The sequence below is a fragment of the Fukomys damarensis genome, unplaced genomic scaffold, assembly GCF_012274545.1.
Source record: "Fukomys damarensis isolate Sample0158 unplaced genomic scaffold, DMR_v1.0_HiC HiC_scaffold_36, whole genome shotgun sequence".
Classification (NCBI taxonomy): Eukaryota; Metazoa; Chordata; class Mammalia; order Rodentia; family Bathyergidae; genus Fukomys; species Fukomys damarensis.
The window spans coordinates 23982643-23994377 of NW_022900948.1; positions in this window are offsets into that span (position 1 = coordinate 23982643).

The window sequence follows — 11735 nt, forward strand, 5'->3', positions numbered from 1 at the left end:
TTCCCTACACTTAGCTCCTTTCTACTCATTTCTAAATGACAGTAATCTTATTAGGATCTTATGTTTTATTGCAGATTATTCACACCAGGAAAACATAGTAGACTTTTCAAAACAAACCCTCAAGTCAAGGAGAGCCGGGAGTGAAGTATTTCAAACCCTAAAAGAAAACATCCTCCAACCTAGACTGATTCTTCCTGCAAAACTATCTTTCAAAATTGATGGGGAAATAAGATACTTCAATAGCAAAGAACACCAGAGAAGTTTCATGAGCACCATACTGGCACTCCACACACTATGCAATATCCTGGAAGAAGAAAATGAAGGCCACAACTCCATGAAGGCCAATAGAGCAAATATACCAGGCAAGGTAAGAAATTGAAGGAAGAGGTGGAAAAATAAAAAAAAATAAATAAAAGCACCAACTACAGGAAAATAACATGACAATGAAAAGTCAATATATAAGATTCATAACCATCGAAGTTAATGGCCTCAATTCACCAATCAAAGGAAATAGGATGGCATAATAGATTAAGAGGCAAAATCCAACAATATGCTGTATGCAAGAAACCCAAGAAATTCACAAAGAAATGCATAGACTGAGAGTAAGAGGATGGAAAACAGTTTTCTATGTAACAGGAGCCCAGAAAAAGCAAGGGTAGCTATCTTATTTGCAGACAGAGTAGATTTCAAGTATTTCAAGTATTACTTTGATTCCAAAACCAATTAAGAGAGACAAAGAAGGTCACTACATCCTTGCAAAGGCAACAATACAAGAGGAAAAAAATGACAATCATAAATATATATGCACAGAATATTGATGCCCCAAAATTAAAAAAAATATTAATGCATATGAAAAATGAAATAAACACTAGTATAATTATAGTGGGGGACCTCAATATTCCACTGACACAAATAGACAGATCATCTAGACAAAAAAATCAACAACAAAATAATAGAACTAAACCAAGTCTTAGAACAAAAGGACTTAGTAGATGTATAAGAGTGTGCCACCCACAAAATCAGAATATACATTTTTTTTTTAGTTGCAAACAGATCATTCTCCAAAATAGACCACAGTCTAGCTCATAGAACATGCTTAAGTAAATGCAAAGGAATTGAAGTTATCCCCTGTTTATTAGCAGACCATAGTACAATTGAACTGGAGATCAATAGCCTAAGAAACTGCAAGAACTTCACAAACACATAGAAGTTAAATAGCACCCTGCTGAACAATCATTAGGTCACAGAGGAAATTAAAGAAGAAATTAGACAGTTTCTACAATTAAATGATTATGCCAATACAACATACAGGAATCTATGGGATGTAATGAAAGCAGTTCAACGAGGGAAATTCATAGCAGTAAATGCCCATACTAGGAAAGCATACTGAGCTCAAATAAGCAATCTAATACTTAACCTAAAACTTCTGGAAAAAGAAGAGCAAGACAAACCCAAAGCTCATTCAAGGGAAGAAATTATAAAGATCAGAGCAGAAATTAAGGCAATGGAGACTAAGAGAATAATACAGAAAAGTCAATGAATCAAAGAGTTGGTTTTATGAAAGAATAAATAAAACTGATAAATCCTTAGCCAACCTTATTAAAAAGAGGAAAGGAAAAGTTCAAATTCATGCAATTAGGAAGAAAATGGTGAAGTCACAAAAGATCCCTCAGAAATCTAGAGGATCACCAATACCTACTTTGAGAACCTGTACTCTAGTAAAATAGAATATACAGAAGAAATGGACAGATTCCTAGATACACATGAACTTCCAAAGTTGAACAAAGACTATATAAAAAGTCTAAGCACTCCAATTACTTCAGTGAAATTGAAAATTTAATTAAAACATTACCAACAAAGAAAAGCCCAGGTCCTGATGGCTTCAATGCTGAATTCTACAAGCCATTTAGAGAAAAACTATTAGCGCTACTCTTTAAACTTTTCAATGAAATTGAAAGGTAAGCAGTACTTCCAAATTCATTCCTGGAAGCAAGTATTACTTTGATTCCAAAACCAAGGAAAGGCCCAACCAAAAAACAGGACTACAGGCCAATCTCCCTAATCAACATAGATGCAAAAAGCCTCAATAAGATATTGACAAACAGAATACAGAAGATCATCAAGGTCATACACTCTGAACAAAGACGGATTTATCCTAGGGATATAAGGATGGTTCAACATAGGTAAATAAATGAATGCAGTACAGTATACTAGCAGAGTCAAGTACAAAAACCATATGATTATCTCAATAGATGCAGAAAAGCATTTGACAAAATTCAGCACCCATTCATGATGAAAGCCCTACAGAAAATTGGAACACATGGTCTTTATCTCATCTTATTAAAGACTATCTATGAAAAACCAGCAGCCAATATCATACTAAATGGTCAAAAAATGAAAACCTTCATGCTAAAATTGGGAACAAGACAAGGAAGTCCATTATCACCACTCCTATTTGATATAGTTCTGTAAACATTAGCCATAGCAATTATACAAGAGAAAGAAATAAAAACAATAAAAATAGGAAAGGAAGAAGTCAAACTGTCACTATTTGCTGATGATATGATATTCTTCATAGAAGACCAAAAAAAAAAAAAAAAAAAACCAAAAAAAAACTCTGCCAAAATACTTCTAGACTTAATCAACAGACTCAGCAGAGGAGCTGGATACAAGGTCAACATTCAAAAATCAATAGCCTTCTTATACACAAATAACAGACTCACTGAGAGAGAAATTAGGGAAACAATTTCTTTCACAATAACATTCAAAAAAATTGATTATCTAGGAATAAATCTAATGAAGGAAACAAAAGACCTCTACACTGAATATTACAGCACTATGAAAAAAAAAAAAGATAGAAGAGGATATAAGAAAATGCAAACATATCCCTTGCTCCTGGGTAAGAAAACTCAACATAGTGAAAATGGCCATACTTCCAAAACTGCTATACAGATTCAATGAAATCCTGATTGAAATCCTAACAGTGTATTTCACAGAACTTGAGATAACAATCCAAAAATTCATTTGGAACTAGAAGAGACCTAGAATAGCAACAGAGACATGGCAAGGGATATCACAATCCCCAATTTAAAACTATACTACAAAGCCACTGTGATAAGAACAGAATGATACTTCAAAGAAACAGAACCAAGGATCAGTGGAATAGTTTAAAAGATGCAGAAACAATACCAGACACACTCAGCTACCTCATATTTGACAAAGGAGCCAACTATCCTCACTGAAGAAAAGATAGTCTCTTTAATAAATAGTGTTGGAAAAACTGATTTTCAACTTGCCAAAAATTAAAAATAAATCCCTATCTTTCACCATGCACTAAACTAAAATCCAAGTGAATAAAAGATCTAAATATCAAAATAGAAACACCAAACTTACTGGAAAGTAAATTAGGTAGAACTCTCAAAGACATTGGCATAGAAGAAGACTTCATAAACAAATCCTCAGCAGCACAAGAACTTTCACAAAGAATCAACAACTGGAATCTCATTGTGTTAAAAAAAGTTGTTGCAGTGCAAGAGAAATCACCAACAGAGCTAAGGGACAACTTACAATGTAGGGAAAAAAATTAACAGCTACTCCTCAGACAAACAACTACTATCTAGAATATATAAAGAACTCAAAAAAGGTCAGACCCCACAAATACAAAGACTTGATTCAAAAATGGGCATCTGACATGAACAGACATTTCTCAGACAAGAAGTAAAAGCAGAAAATAAATATATGAAAAAATGTTCAACATCACTGGTCATTCAAGAGATGCAGATGAAAACAACACTGAGATTTCATCTTAATCCAGAAAGAATGGCAGTTATCAAGAAAGCAACCAATAACAAATGCTGTCAGGGCTGTTGGGAGATAGGAACCCTTCTCCATTGTTGGTGGGAGTGCACACTGGAGCACCAGTGTGGAAATCAATATGGAGATTCCTCAAAGAACTAGAAGTACAGCTTCCTTTTGACCCAGCTATCCCTCTGTTGGGTATCTTTCCAAAAGAATTAAAAGAATCATACCACAATTATATGAGCACCTATATTTATAGAGGCACAATTCATAACAGCTAAAACTTGGAAACAATCTAAATGCCCAGCAACTAGAGACTGGATAAAGAAGATGTGGTTTTTTAATATAATATGGAATACTACTCAGCCATAAAGAATGAGAAACTAGAAACATTTATAGCTAAATGTATGTACAATGAGGCTATAATCTTAAGTGAAATAAATAGGAAACATTGAGTAAATACCAAATAGTTTTTCTGGTGTGAAAAACCAAAAGTGTAAATATAAGGTTCAACTGGTATAATTAAGAATGTGAAATAGGAAGAAAATGGCTAAAGGGTAAGTGGGAAGGGAAGGGGAAAGGAAATAAAGAAAAGAAAAAAAATGTGAAAAAAGGAAAAAATGGAAACAAAATCTTTGTAAATATGGAAGGGTGAAGGGAGGGAAAGGAGGGCAAGGATATGGGGAAAAAATAAGAACCAAGACATATCATGTAAAGTTACAAGATCCCAGTGTTAAATGTAACTGTATTGTTTGATTTAAATGTACCAGTAAACTTAATAGAAAAAAAAAAAGAGACAATATGGCAGTTTCCCAAAAATTAAACACAGAATTACCATATGATCTAGCAAATCCACTTCTGCATATATACCCAAAGAACTGAAACCTCACACTAATACACTTTTACTCTCATGTTCACAGCAGTATTATTCAGAGTGGCCAAAATGTGGAAACTACCTAAATGCCCAACAACAAATTGTGGGCTAGGAATGTAATACAGTGGTAGAGCATTTGCGTAGCCCTAGGTTAAATCTTCTGTACTGAACAATAAAAATGAAACAATGTTGTATATTCATAAAATGGTATATTGTTTAGCCTTAAAATGAAATGAGACTCTGGTACATGCTAGAGACTATGTGAACTTTAACAGCATTATGCTAATTGAAATAAGTCAAACACAAGAGGGCAAATACAGTATGATTTTATTTACATGAAATACATAGACTAGTTAAATTCATAAAGACTGAAAGTAGAATGGTGGTTTCCAGGGGCTGAACAGAGAGGAAAATGGGAAGTTGTTGCTTAGTAAATACGGAGTTTCAGTCTGGGATGGTGAGAACATTCTAGAGTTGTATGGTGATAACAATTGTGCAAGGATGTGAATAAACTTTGTTACTAAACTACACACTTTAGGGGGCTGAAATTGTAAGGTTTATGTTATATCAACAAAAACCCTGAAACCAAGATGAGAAGCCTTGCTCCTGGTCACACAGTAAGTGTGTTCCAGGCACACTTCTCACTAGAATTCCAAGGTTCCTGAAGCCTCATTTGGAATTTTTCATATCTTTATTGTAAACTAAAACAGGGCTAGAACCAGGCGTGGTGGCACACACCTGTAATTCCAGCACTCGGCAGTCTGAGGCAGGAGGATCACTGTGAGTTTGAGACCAGCCTGGGCTACATAGTGAGTTCCAGGTCAGTCTCAACTACATAGTGAGACCCTGTCTCAAAAACAAAACAAAATTTTTTAAAAAATAAAATAAAACAAAACAGGGCTAGAGGCCTGTCTAGATTCCACTGATAAGTGCCCACAGACCCAGACAGAATTCTGCTTGGATCACAGCAGGACAGATACTCAGGACCCAGATAGGGACCCACCTGGTTTGGGCTGACCTGCCCCAGCCAAAGTCTGGCCTGCAAAACAGCTGTTCTGGCACACAGGCCCCAGCCAGAGGCCTGCCCAGAAAACATTGCTAAGTGCTTGCAAGCCCCCAGCCAGAACTCCACCTGGACAATAGCTCAGTACAGGGATCCAGGAGGCCATCATTCTGAACCCACAAATTGGCACAGTAGCAAGCAACAGAGAGAACACCTCTCTGATGCTTGCTGAGGATTGAAACCCACTAGGCTAGCATAGAGTCACCTCAACAAAAGCACAACAGACTGCATCTGCTGAAATGTGAAAACACCTTAACAAGACTTAAAACCAGAATTCTAGATCACCAAATGCAACCTCAAGGGACAAGGAGATGGAACAATCTGATATTCAACCACCTAAACTCCCTGAATTGCCAACAAAAGAGTATCTGGAAAAGATAAAATCAGAAATAATTTCTCAGATAACAACAAAGATTGTTTCCACAGTTAAAGGCATGATTAATAACTCTAGAGCAGACACAGATTTAAAAAATAGAGGAGCTGAGGAACATGATGGGATCCCAGAATAGGAGATAAATGGAATCCATAAAACAGACACAAATCAATATCCAGGAGATTTTAAAACTACACTGAAAGTTTATGCAGCAGAATGAGCCAGTGTGAAGACAGAATATCAGATATAGAAGACAGGATTGCAATGAGTGACCAGCAAAAAACAGACTTCTTTAAAAATAGGAAGGGACCACAAGAAATCAATCCAACAGCTGCTAGATGTTGCAAACAAAGAATAGCATAAAACTGGTTGGAGTCGATGAAGAAACAGAAAAGTGCAAATGACATTTTTAAAAAAAACTGTTCACAGAAGTAATGGCAGAAAACTTTCCAAGTAGGAGAAAACAATTTGACATACAGATAAGTGAGGCAAATAGGACTCCAACTAGCCATGATTAAAAAAACAAAACAAAACAAAACAAAAAAAAACTACAAACTCAACTGAAGAAAAAATCCCACAAGCAGTTAGAGAAAAGAAACAAATCACATACAAAGTAAAACCAATCAGAATCACAGCAGACTTCTCAACATAAACCCTCAAGTCAAGGAGAGAATGAAGTATTTCAAGCCCTAAAAGAAAATAACCTCCAACCCAAATTGGTGTACCCTGAAATTTTATTTTTCAAAATTGATGGAGAAATAAGATACTTTAATGACGAAGAATTCCTAAGGAGCTTCATGAATACCAAACCAGCATTCCAAAAAATTTTAAACAGTATCCTAGGAAAAAACAATGAGGGTCACAAAGTCTAGCAGAATGAATCCATCAGCAAGACAAGAAATTAAATACAAAGGGGAAGAATCCAACAACAGGAAAAGGTCATGACAAGGATAAGTCAATACATATCAATTATAACCATCAATGTTAATGGTCTCATTTCTCCAATCAAAACAAATAGACTGGCAGAATGGGTCAAGAAGCAATATCCAACAATATGCTGCATACAAGAAACATACTTAATTCAAAAAGAAACTCATAGACTGAATGCTAAAAGGTGGTAAACAATACTTCACACAACAGAAACTAGAAAAAATAACAGGAGTAACTATCCTATTTGCAGATAAAATGTATTTCAAATCAACACTGATTAAGAGAGACAAAGAAGGTCACCACATCCTTGTAAAGGGAACCAATCAAGAAGACATAACAATCACAAATATATATGCACCAAATATTAGTGTCCCCAACTATATAAAACAAATACTAATGGACATGAAAAATCAAATAAGCACTAATATAATAGTAATGGGGGACTTCACTACCCCACTATCACAAATAGATCAACTAGACAAAAAATAAACAACAAAATACTAGAACTCAATAAAACTCCTGAACGAATGAACTTAATAGATGTTTACACAATCTCCACCCCACAAAATTAGAATACACATTCTTTTCAGCTGTAAAAGGGTTGTTCTCCAAAACAGACCACATACTTGTTCATAGAACATGTTTAAGTAAGTACAAAGGAATTGAAGTTATCTCTGTATATTATCAGATTACAGTGCAATGAAATTGGAGATCAACCTAAGTGAAAAAATAGGATACACAGGTGTAAATACTGAATAGTTTCTCCAGCGTAAGGAACTGAAAGTGTAAATAAGGACCAAAATGTGTAATAGATAATGTGAAATAGGAAGAAAAGGTGCAAAGGGGGAAGGGGAAGGGAGAGGGAAATGAAAGGGGAATGGAATTAATATGAGAAAATTAAAAAATGGAAAGGAAATCTTTATAAATAGGGAGGGGTAGAGGGGCTGAAGGGAGGACAAGGGAAGGGGGAAAATAAGAATCAAAATATATTATGTAAAGGTACAAATCTCCAATGATGAATGTTATTCATTATATTGTATACCCAAAATGTACCAATAAAATTAATTTTAAAAAAAGAAATTGGAGGGGTCTCTTCAGCTGCCTGCCTGCCTGAGATCACCCAGCAGGTGCGCGACCTCCTGGACTGTGTGACAACAGACCCAGCAAGGACCCAAAGACCCCGGAGGGGGTCTCTTCAGCTGCTTGCCTGCCTGAGATCACCCAGTGGGTGCGTGACCGCCTGGACTGTGCGACAACAGACCCAGTAAGGAAGGTAGCCGTGTGGGAGCCCTTGAAACACCACCACGACCCCCCCCATTCTCAAACCTCCTGATTGGGCCAGTCCATAGACCAACTCTGCAGAGGCATTGGTTCTCATGAAGGGTAGTTTTCTGAGCTCCAAACTTGGAACATCTTTAAAAAAAAAAGGGCAGGGGAAATCTGTAATAGAACTGAGTGGAGTTCAAGCTTGAGGGTAGGGAAACTCAAATTAGGCCTTGTAGACTGTGTTCAGTCTCAGTCATGGGGAACTGCCATTGGCTAGATGAGACCAGGGGATTCGGTTCTGCATATGGCTGTACATGTGGTATAATATGAGAACAGAGACAGTCTGAAAGAGGCCCTTCAAATTGTTTTTTTTTCTCTCTCTCTTTTTTCTTTTCCTCATTCCACCCTAAAATTTCTTTCTTTTTTCTATCCTCTCTCTTCAACTCAGTCTCTTGCTCCACCATATTGTCCCTCATCTCCCTTTTTACTCCGGCTCCTGCCCTAACTCAGACTTCTTCTTTTATTATTTTTTGTTTTTAGGAGGGGTTTCTCTTTATGTTCTTTTCTCCAGTCATTTTACCTCACTCATGGCTCTGTACCTTCAAGGGAAGGCAAGCGCCTGTTACTGTTAAGGGGATATATTCCTCTCCTTATTCCTTCACTCTCTCTATCCCCCCTGAAGTTAATACCTTTGTAAAGATAGTAAGGTAATTCTACAACCTCTGGATTCACTTCAAACCTGCTCTAATTCTTTCACTTATCAAATCCTCTTGTTCTAAGTCTAACCCCCCATCCAAAATGGTAAAGATGCTATATTGAAAAGCATATTCACTGCAAACATACTATGGGCTGCTTCTTGAAATTAATTTAATTCACACGAGTTAAAGGTGATACATTAGTGACTACCACAAGTGGTCAGTTTGCAAGCTGTGCCTGATCCTATTGGGCTGCTGAATGTATCAATTGGGACAAAGGGTGGTGATTGATTTAAAGAGTTGTTTTCTCTGATATTATGAAAATGAGGATGTCTATGAGTCATTAGAAACTCAAAAGCTAAAACGCAACTATATTAGGAAGATTTAAGTAATACCCAGAAATTAAAGAAGGACAACCCAACAATAAAAATAAAAATGAGAAAACACTTAAGCAAGACACAAAAACAGATATCCAGTTCACCAATAGCAAATAGTAGGACAAATGAGGATGAAAAGTCTGATAGTGAACCAACAGGACTCCCTGGACCCATAGCACAGGAGGTAACAAAATTGATCAATCAGGCTCTAGAAAAATTCAAATCAGAAATAATTTCCCAGCTAGCCAGAGAGATGATGAGCAAAATAGAAGTCATGATTCGAGACTCTAGAGCAGAAACTGAGAAAAAAATAGATGAGCTCAAGACTGTGATAGAAGCCATGAAGACTCAGCATAAGAAAGAAATGGAAACAATGAATGCCCAACAGAGGAAAGAAATGGAATCCATAAAACAGATTCAAACAGATATCCAGGAGATTAAAAACTCTATTGAAAGTGTACGCAACAGAATAAAAGATTGCGAAGATAGAATTTCAGATATAGAAGATAGGATAGCAGTCAGTGACCGTGAAAAAAGAGGTCTATTAAAAACAGTAAGGGATCATGAGAAATCAATCCAACAACTCCTAGACGATACAAAGAAAAATAACATAAGACTGATAGGAATTCATGAAAAAACAGGAGAAAACACAAATGATATAAAAAAGCTCTTCACAGAATTAATGACAGAAAACTTCCCAAACAGAAGGGAAGAATTAGACATACAGATAAGTGAGGCATATAGAACCCCAACTAGCCACGATCAAAAAAAATCTACACCTAGACATATAATAATCAAGATTCCAGAAATCCAACAGAAAAACAAAATACTACAAGCAGTAAGAGAAAAGAAACAAATCACATGCAAAGGGAAGCCCATTAGAATCACAGCAGACTTTTCAACACAAACCCTTAGGTCAAGGAGAGCCTGGAGTGAGGTATTCCAAGTCCTAAAAGAAAAGAATCTCCAACCTAGACTTTTGTATCCTGCAAAACTCTCTTTCAAAATAGATGGGGAAATAAAATACTTCCACGACAAAGAGCACCTGAGAAATTTCATGAACACCAAACCAGCACTGCAAGGAATTCTAAACAATATCCTAGAAAAGGACAACGAAATTCACAATAACATGAGGCCCAACAGACCAAATCAAATAGGCAAGGCAAGAAACTAAAAGGAGATGGGAGAAAAAGTAAAAAGAGTCAACAAATGGACAAAAACATGACAAGAATAAGTCAAAATATATCAGTTGTAACCATCAATGTTAATGGCCTCAATTCACCAATCAAGAGAAACAGATTGGCAGAATGGATTAAGAAGCAAAATCCAACAATATGTTGTATACAAGAAACACACCTAGTGCAAAAGGAAGTCCATAGACTGAAAGTGAAAGGATGGAAAACAATTCTCCATGCGTCAGGAGTCCAGAAAAAAGCAGGGGTAGCAATCTTATTCTCAGATAAAGTAAATTTCAAACCAAAACTCATTAAGAGAGACAAAGAAGGACACTACATCCTTGTAAAGGGAACAATTCAAGAGGAAGAGCTGACAATCATAAACATATATGCACCAAATATAAATGCCCCCAACTATATAAAACAAATATTAAGTAACATGAAAAACCAAATAAGCACTAATACAATTGTAGTGGGGGATTTAAATACCCCACTATCACAAATTGACAGATCTACTAGGCAGAAAATCAACAATGAAATAATAGAACTGAACCAAGCTTTGGAACACATGGACTTCTTAGATGTTTATAGAGTATTCCACCCCCAAAAATCAGAATATACATTCTTTTCGGCTGCACATGGATCATTCTCCAAAATAGACCACATACTGGCTTACAGAACAGGTCTAAATAAATGCAAAAAATTGAAGTCATCCCCTGTATATCATCAGATGAAAGTGCAATCAAACTGGAGATCAATAGCACAAGAAATTACAGAAACTGCACAAGCACATGGAAACTGAACAACACTCTCCTAAACAATCAATGGACTACAGAGGAAATTAAAGAAGAAATTAGACAGTTTTTACAAATAAATGAGAATGCCAATACAACATACAGGAATCTTTGGGACACAATGAAAGCAGTTCTACGTGGAAAATTCATAACATTGAATGCCCACACTAGGAAAACAGAGCTGGCTCAAATAAACAACTTAACGATGAAACTTAGACTCCTAGAAAAACAAGAGCAAGAAAAACCCAAAGCTTGAACAAGAGAGGAAATTATAAAGATCCGAGCAGAAATCAATGCAATTGAAACTAAGCAGAAATCAACACAATTGAAACTAAGAAAACGATACAAAAAATAAATGAAACAATGAGCTGGTTTTTTGAAAGAAAATCT